Source organism: Theropithecus gelada, chromosome 7b (assembly GCF_003255815.1).
Source record: "Theropithecus gelada isolate Dixy chromosome 7b, Tgel_1.0, whole genome shotgun sequence".
NCBI lineage: Eukaryota > Metazoa > Chordata > Mammalia > Primates > Cercopithecidae > Theropithecus > Theropithecus gelada.
This window is the reverse complement of record NC_037675.1, coordinates 18,485,575-18,494,775: the sequence shown is the minus strand read 5'-3', so window position 1 is coordinate 18,494,775 and position 9,201 is coordinate 18,485,575. Positions and strand designations below refer to the sequence as shown.

General features: G+C 50.4%; 1 pseudogene; it reads left to right on the top strand.

The window, feature by feature from the left end:
* The first annotated feature begins 1,570 nt into the window (after positions 1 to 1,570).
* Positions 1,571 to 6,627, top strand: LOC112629201 (annotated as a pseudogene).
* Positions 6,628 to 9,201: the final 2,574 nt, after the last annotated feature.

Here is a 9,201-nt window from a genome sequence, read left to right as displayed (position 1 = left end):
CGCCTCACGGTGATGTTGTAGTGGAGCGTGAGCGGCGGCTGGGCTCCTGGTTCTTGTGGAAGATAGACGCCAGCAACTTCAGTTTGGCCTTGAACCCTGACACGGACATCTTCCCCTCATCTCCGCGGGGAGGGGCGCAGAAGGGGAGCCCTCCTCCGGAGCCACTGTCATGGCCCAGACCACCTGGCAGGGCCGCCCGGCCGAGCTCTAGCGACTCGGCCTCTCCCCGCCGCCTGGACCCTGGTGGGAGCCGGCTGGAAAATGGCAAGGGGCACGGAGGCCTTGGCGGGAGCTGTGTGGCGGCCTGGGGGGCTGCTCCATTTGTAACTGACTCCACAGACAGGAGGCAAGGCTCCTGTCAAGCCGCAGCTTAAAAGGGCAACAGCACCACCGCCCCAGCTACCACCTGGGAAAGGGCTGCCCCCACCCTGCCACCGTCCCTGTCACCCCTCACTCCTCACCCCACAACCCTCACCCCTCAACCCGGCGCACCCGCGCGCACCCGTTTCGGCGGGTACACCAGTCCAGAGCGTGCACTCGCTCCTGGCTGCCCGCTCCTCCCCTTGACGCAGCACCTTTCTGTGCGACCCATCTGATCCCTTCCTCACACTCCCGGCATAACCACAAACTCGTGTGTGTGTGTGTGTGTGTGTGTGTGTGTGTGTGTCCCAAGGGTGGGTGAGTGGGTGAGTGTGTCTCCCAAGAGAACAGAGCACTGCTGAGTTCAGGCTGATTATTAGTTCCTGGGCAAAATACAGTCACAAAAAGGCTATGTGCTGATTTGTCTTTTGTGGTGACATCATGTTGCTCATGTTTTATGTTTTTCAGAGTTCATTAGTTTCTATTTGTTCTCAGTTAATATCCAGCTGAATAGATTATGTAAGTAGAATACCCCCAAACTGAAAGTCACCTACATAAAATATAGTGAAAAATATGTCATCCACTTAAACTATAGCTGAAGATGTGTACACATTAGTTTTGTGTAGCCAACACTGGATAATGGGTAAGAGCACAGGATCCCTGGGCTAGACTGCCTGGGTTCAGGTTCCAACTTAGCCACTTGCTGGCTGTGAAATATTTGACAGCTTTAAGCCTCAGTTTCTTTTTTTTTTTTTTTTTAATTTAATCCCAAATGTGATAGTAAGTCTCAGTGTCTTGATCTGAAAAACAGAAATTATTCAATGAGAGTCTATGTGAAAACTTTAAAGTTTTTAAAGCCACTGCCTGGCGCAGGAAAGTCCTCAGCTTTAGCCGTTATTAGCTATGATTCTTATTGTGTTGGCTACACGTGCATTAATGAGACAGGAAAACGATCAAGGATAACAACCAAGTATCCAAATTATCTCATCAGACCCAGAGAGATGCACATGTGTGCATGCTCTTGTTTCAGCTCAGAGCTCTTTTTCTAGAAGGCTCTTGAACTCAGAGGCCCAGGCACTATCAACTTGACTTGGCAGTGGAGTCATCACTTTTGCTGATCAATGAAATTGACATAATGCTCTTTTCTTTTCTTTTTTTTTTTTTTTTTTGCACCAACCATGTGCCTAGAGCTAACTGTGTCAAGAAGAGCATGCTTCAGTTGGCTGGAGTGAGCAATTCAACTTGTGGAGGAATGAGAAATGTTACTGTTGAGACAAGAAACATAAAACCCCAGGGTAAGGTAGGAATCACTGAAAGTCAAGCAGAGGAACTGGCATCCAGTAATGAGTTAGACTTTGTCAGCCTCTGGCCCTACAGATGGCTCTTTGGAGAGGAAAAAATTAAGCCAGGCCCGAGGGCACAGATCCTAAGGGAATGCTGGCAGCTCTAGGCTGTCTATGGAAGAGAAGCAGAGGGTGGCACCTGGTTGAAAGAGGGGGCTGGGGGACATAGCTTGATCCTGTGTTTATAGATGGAGTCCCTGATTCCTGCGACTGGGGAAGGAGATCGTGCCCGGATCAGGGGACCTCAAATCAGAACCCTTCCCACCCACACACCTTCTTTTCAGGGCATCTTTCATTGCAAACAACAGATAAACTAGTTGGAAAGCTCAGCAGATTCTCACGGTGGTGCCTAGCAGACCAGGCCTAGCTGCCCTTTACCCTGTGACTGAGGATGATGCCACTGGCCTGTAACCACACATTGGAAAATCTTTACATCCATGGACATGCCATTCCCACAGAGACAGCTGTGCATGGTTCTTTAGGTTTGTGGTGCTGTCCTGGCAGTTGCCTTACAAATATGTAGGATTAAAATGGGATACCCTAGAGCTTATCTAACATTTATCCTCCTCCCCCTCAAAATGAAGGGGAACTAGTTTTGTTAGTTTTATGAAAGATGGATCTGTCATTGTTTTTAGAATCTTTGGAGAAAGATTTCTTGGGAGGAAGCTATCCTGAACCCCCAGAGATTTTCTCATTTACTGGCGCACCAGCTTTAGAGTCTTAAGTCTTCATCCTGGCTCAGCTACCCTCCAGCTGTGTGACCTTTGAAAAGTTGCTTGACTACACTGAGTCTTGTTGTCACCTATGAGTGGAGGTTGCTATATTGCTACTGTGTGGAGCACCTACCCCCAGGCACTCTTATAGAGTGATGGTGAAGATTAAATGCAATAATAAGGCTGCAGGAGGAGGATCACTTGAAGCCAGGAGTTCGAGACTAGCCTGGGCAACAAAGCCAGACCTCATTTCTATGAAAATGTTCTTTAAAAAATGAGCTGGACTTGGTGGCTTAGGCCTGTAGTCCCAGCTACTCGAGAGGCTGAGGTGAGACCACCTGAGCCCAGGAGTTTGAGGCTGCAGTGAGCTCTGATTGTGCCACTGCACTCCAGCCCAGGCAATAGAGAGAGACCCTATCTCAAATAAATGAATAAGTACATAAATAAAATAATAAAATAATGCATGCAATTAGTACACTAGTACATGATCAGGTACATGATAAATGCTTGATAAATGGTAACCCCAATAAACTTTGTAATGTTTTGGGAGACGGTGTCCTTTGGACTCAGCCCGGAAGCATTTGAAGACACTGTTTTGTATGATGGCTATTTCCTACAGGTATAGACTATACCTTCAGGGACCCAAGGCATTGGCTCAATGGGGCACCTTGTTCTATTTACTCTTGTTTTGGTCGGCACCAATTGCCCTAGGGCTAAGCAGGACTGCCACCACAGATTGCCAAGAGTATCCCCCTCCCCATGCTAGCCATGGGAAAGCCACTTGCATCATAAGACTACAGGAAATCAAAAGGAATAAAAAGCACAATTTAGTCACCTGCTCTCCAGCTGATGGGCAATAGGTTTTTGCTATTTTGAACAGAGCTGTAAGGAACATTCCTTGTCCACATCCCCTGTTTTATATAGGCAAGAATTTCTGTTGCATTTAGAGTAGAATTGCTGGGCTAGGACGAGTGTGAATATTCAACCTTATGAGATGGAGCCAAACTGTTTTCCAAAGTGGTCATACCAGTGTATACTCCCAGCAGCAGTTCTTAAGAGATCTCAGGATCTCTATCTTCTGGTGAGGTCACAAGCAGTCAAAAAGAATGAACGCCAGCTATAAACAACAATAAGAATCTTAGCAATATAATATTAAGTGAAAAAAAACCAAATTCCATAAGGATGCATATAGCATACTTTATATAGCTTGGAAAAGAAAATGTATATATAGGCCAGGTATGGTGGCTCATGCCTGTAATCCCAGTACTTTGGGAGGCCAAGGCAGGAGGATTGCTTGAGGCCAGGAGTTCAAGACCAGCCTGGGCAACATAGCAAAACCCTGTCTCTACGAAACCTAGAAAAATTAGCCAGGTGTGGTGGTGCAGGCTTGTAGTCCCAGATACTCATGAAGCTGAGGTGGGAGGATCTCTTGAGTTTAGGTGTTCAAGGTTACAATGAGTCATTGCACCACTGTACTCCACCCTGGGCAACAGAATGAGACCCTTTCTCTAAAGAAAAAAGAAAAAGTAAATAAGTAAAATTTAAAAACAAAATGTGGGCTGGGCACGGTGTCTCATGCCTCTAATCCAAGCACTTTGGGGGACCAAGGTGGGCACCTCATTAGGTCAGGAGTTCAAGACCAGCCTGATCAACATGGTGAAACCACGTCTCTACTAAAAATAGAAAAATTAGCCAGGCGTGGTGGTGCGCACCTGTAATCCCAGCTACTCAGCAGGCTGAGGCAGGAGAATCACTTGAACCTGGGAGGCAGAGGTTGTAGTGAGCTGAAATTGTGCCACTGCACTCCAGCCTGGGTAACAGAGCAAAACTCTGTCTCCAAAAGTAAAAATAAAATAAAATAATTTTTTAAAAGTTGTTTTTTTGAAAAGATTAAAACACTGACAAACAAAAGGAAACATGACAACTGATACCGCAAAAACTCAGGCTGGGCGCGGAGGCTCACGCCTGTAATCACAGTACTTTGGGAGGCCGAAGCGGAGAGATCACAAGGTCAGGAGATCGAGACTATCCTGGCTAACACAGTGAAACCCCATCTCTACTAAAAATAACAGAAAAATAGCTGGGCATGGTGGTGGGTGCCTGCAGTCCCAGCTACTCGGGAGGCTGAGGCAAAGAATGGCGTGTACCTGGGAGACAGAGCTTGCAGTGAGCCGAGATCGCCCTACTGTACTCCAACCTGGCAACAGAGTGAGACTCCATTCCCCCCCACTCAAAAAAACAAAAAACAAACAAACAAAAAAAAACTAGTGGCTATTATCAGCAACTATATGCAAACAAATAGGAAAACCTACTAAAACTAGATAAATTTCAAGACACATCCAGACTACCAAGATTGAACCAGGATGAAATCCAAAACCTGAACATACCAATAAAAAATAATGGGATCAAAGTGGTAATAGAAAGTCTCCCAGCAAAGAAAAGCCTAGGACCTGATGATTCACTGCTGAATTCTAGCAAACATTTGAAGTAGACTAATACCAACCTTACCCAAACGATTCCAAAAATAGAGGAGGGAAGACTTCCAAACTCATTCTACGAGGCTAGTATTATCCTGATACCAAAACCAAAGATACATCCAAAAAAGAAAACTACAGGCCAATATCACTGATGAATATTGATGCAAAAATCCTCAACAAAATATTAGCTAATTGAATTCAACAACACATTAAAGCTGGGGTGCAGTGTCCCAGGTTCACTCAACACTTCCCATTTTCCTCTCTGTGTGTGTCTACTTTGCCGTGTTCCCTGGTGGCAGCAGGGGTGGCAGTGTTGGTGAGTGGGCCTCCCAGGACAAGGGGAAAGTAAGTATGCCCTTTTCTTGCCTCCTGCCAGGCATCTGCAGCCTAGCACAAGCTCTGGCCAGGTCTTCAAGCAAGGGACCTGGAGATGTTCTTTTACAATTTCTGGATTGGTAACTTGAGGCAAATTCTGGATACTAGAGTCAGAACTAAGACAAAACTTGAATCACAGGAGTCTGTGGTCCTGAGAGGCAGAGACGTGAAACCGTCTAGAGCTGGGTGTGTGTTCGGGCCAGTTGCTTCTCTCTGTGCCTCAATGTTCCAGGTACCCTTGGAGGGGCTGAGATCCTAGGGATCCCTGGAGCCTGGCTGCATGGCCTGGCCACCCTGATGCCCTTGTGTGCTCCATGACAGGACAGCAAGGCCAAGGAGAATGGCTCCGACAGCTTCATCTACTCCATGGACCCACAGCTGGAGTGGTAAATGGAAACTACCCAGAACCTGGTGGAGTCCTACATGGTCATTGTCAACAAGACAGTGTGGGACCTCATGGTTGGTGTCATGCCCAAGACCACCATGCACATCATGATCAACAACATGCGTGCACCGCCTCATGGGGACAGGAGGTTCCTTTGGCACTGGAGATGCAGGTGGCCATGTTGGCCTGGGGGAGATGCCGACCAGCCCTATGGGACCAGGTCCACGGAGGGAGGCATGTTCCAGACCATGAGCGGTGATCTCGCCCACTGTACTCCAGCCTAGTGACAGAGCAAGATCCTATCTCCAAAAACATTTTGAAACAACGAGAGTAGACAGGTGTCCTGGTGGCATGATAGGTCCAGGGTCCCCTCCCAGATCTGTGACCTTGGACACGTGACTTTTCCTCTGGACCTCAATGTCCCTTTCTGAGTGAGAAAAGGGCTGTGGGGAGGCAGATCTTTGAGTCTAAGTGGTGTAGAAGCCACATCTGAAAAGCAACAATCAGGGCTCCAAGTACAGCACACAGTCCCACCAGGGCCCGGCAGGAGGCCAGTGCAGCACAGGCATCAGGTCCCAACCTCCTTCCTTCTTTGCCCACTCTCAGACCAAGGAGTTCATCTTCTCGGAGCTGCTGTTCCACCTGTACTCGCGTGGGGACCAGGACACGCTGATGGAGGAGTCAGCAGAGTCGGCAGAGCAGGCACAGTGGTGCAACGAGATACTGTGCATGTACCAAGTGCTAAAGGAGGCGGTCAGCATCATTGGCGACATCAACACGATCACCATCAGCATGTCCACGGGGGCCCATGGACGATTCCTGGTTGGACGCAGGTACCAGGGCTGGCCCCTACTAGGCCCAAAGCCCCACAGCCTCCATGGCTGACCCTGGGCTCTTGGAGCAGGCTCTGTGCCCAAGCTGGCAGACATGGGTGCTCTCTGGAGCTATCAGAGAGCTCGTGGTTTATAGTGTAAGAGCTGAGAGCTTGGAGGAGGTTATGTGTGGGGCTGTACTCTGAGGTGGCCAGAGGCCTAGGAATGTCATCCTGGGCACACCGTACCTGTTGTGCAGTCTGAGTCATGCTTCCAGGGCAGGGCATCCAGCTCCCAGCCTGGGAGTGCTGAGAGCCAAATCCACTGCAGAGCAGGGGTGATAGTCAGGGTCCCACCTCCTCTATCTGTCGGCAATTCAGTGGTGATTGAGGATAAAACCTCGAGAGTCCCATACACATGATCAACCAACAACACACCTCACAGGCCAGTCAGGGACACACAGCCCCCTTCTCTCCCTCCCAGGTACCATCATAGCTGCTAGCTTGTGACTGAAGGCAGGGTCCCTGGCCCCAGCTGATGCACTACCGCCAGCCAGCAGGCTCACACACCTTGGCCTATTGCTTCTAGAGGTTGCCTTTGCTATTCAGCCAAGAGAACCACAGTGGCTGCTGGCCCGGCTGAGCTCCGCCCAGCAAGCCCGCCCATCTCCCTTGCCATGGACTCTCCCTGTTCTGCTTTTCCCAACAGGAAGGGTCCAGCCTCACCTGTGCGACCTGCAACCCCCAACAAGCTGAGGCTCTCCTCTTAGACTTATACATCTATAGCCAGTGGCATCCGGCTGCCTGCCCTCCCTGTTTCCCCCAGGGTCCTGGGCTTTCTGACTGTCCAGACGGGGCTCCAGTGATCACTCCAGCCATCCATCCCTTTTAGCTTCATCACCCTGGTTCAAGCACTGTTCCTTGTTTATCAGGGCTGGTGGTTGTTGCGTTGGACTCCCAAAGGCAAGAGGTGGCCCCGGGCTGGTGGGTTGGGAGATGGATGACCAGAGATGAGGGAAGCCCGAGGGGGCTGAGCATTGCTCTGAACAGTGGGTGCACTGCCTGGGTGTCCTGGAAGAGGCCAGTGTGTGTGGGATGGGGTGGACACTGCAGCCCCCAGGCACAACCCGTGAAGCTCAGCTCCTCCCTCCATCTTCCTCCCCTTTCCCTTCCAACCCATTTCCACGAACCTTGCCACACCCACACATGCGCCCTCCCCTCCCTAGCCCTCCCACACCTGCTGTGGCACACCTGTGCTCTGCACTTGCCTCTCCAGCTCTCTGCTCGCTTTTCTCTCTCCTGTTTTCACTCTAACTGCGAGCCGAATGGGTCAGGCAAGACCATGCCATCCTCAGAGCCTCAGACCCCACTTCAACCTCTAAACGGATCCGTCCTCTTCTTGGAGACCTCCCTTTCCAAGCTTGCCTGGGTGGCTGTTCTGTGACTTCACAGTGGCTCCCCCAGCCCCAAAGCCTGTCCCCTACATCTGTGACTTAGTCTGTTGTAGTGGTGAGCGGACACATCCAGGTGTGACCGTTACTGAAAACTTGTGCCCCCTCTGTGGTAAGCCCCTGCCCTGATCTATAAATATCTTTAAATATGTATATATACACGAACACGTGGCCGACCACCTCGCCTCTAGCGCTGGGAATCAGTAACCGTGCTGGTCTTTTGGAGTCTTGTGGCCCAACAAGAGAAATCTGTCCCCTGACATTGCCCCTTCAAAGTGCACCACCTCTAGTGAGCCTCCCTGTCATGCCCGGCCTGTGGACATCCAGGAAGGACATCCAGGAAGGATGGACATCCCCACCATCCTTCCCACCCCCCCACCAAGTATGGCGGTGCTGTGCAGGCCTCTGTGGTACCTGACAATCTCTACCAGTTCTGCTGTCCCTCAGCTGAGAATCAAACCCATTTCTGGATGACGGGGAAATGTATCCTCTGCTGACTGTGTTTTCTGTGGAGCTCAGAGGAGGAGAAAGACCAAGCCTTTTCTAGGGTGCTGTTGGGAGTGGTGAAAAGGCCATACCTTCTCCAAGGGACTGTTTTCCTGGAAAGCCCCTGAAGCTTAGCTGGCTCTTATCCTGTGAAGCTGGCTCTGGCCAACAGGGGGCAGGGCCATGAACTCAGCCTGGAGGGAGATTGAGGGGCAGCCAGCACTCTAGAGGGAGAGACGGAACAGGCCACCAGGTGCAGACAGTAGAGGGAGGCAAGGGGACAGAACGGAAGAAGCCTGGGGTGGGTGGAGGTCAGTGCCCTTAGGTGCTGGTACCTGTCTTCCCGGCCACCGCCAGATCAGGCTTCTGAGTCTATTGGCTGTCAGGGCCAGACTGCACGCCATAGGCTCCATGGCAGTCCCCATGGAATCCCCCAGGTGTCACCAGGCAGCAACAGGTAACAGGCCTGGAAGGTCCCCAACAGCCCAGCTGGACATGCTCAGACACTCTGGGGCTCCCCATCCGGTGGCACAAACTCCAGGACCCAGTGAGGGAAATGGGAACACACCAGGCCGAGCAGTATGGCTAAATCCATTTATTCCAAAATAAAAAGCAAAATAAACAGGAGTCCCATCACCAGGGAGTCACGACTCCATCCCCTCCTCCTTCCTCTGTCTTATGCTAGCAATAAATAAGTTTCCCAGCCACAAATAATTATTAGACCCTCCTCCCCATGTGCCAGCTCCAACCTCCGCTAGCTACGATACAGGGGCAGCCCTACCCTGTGGAATATACAAAAC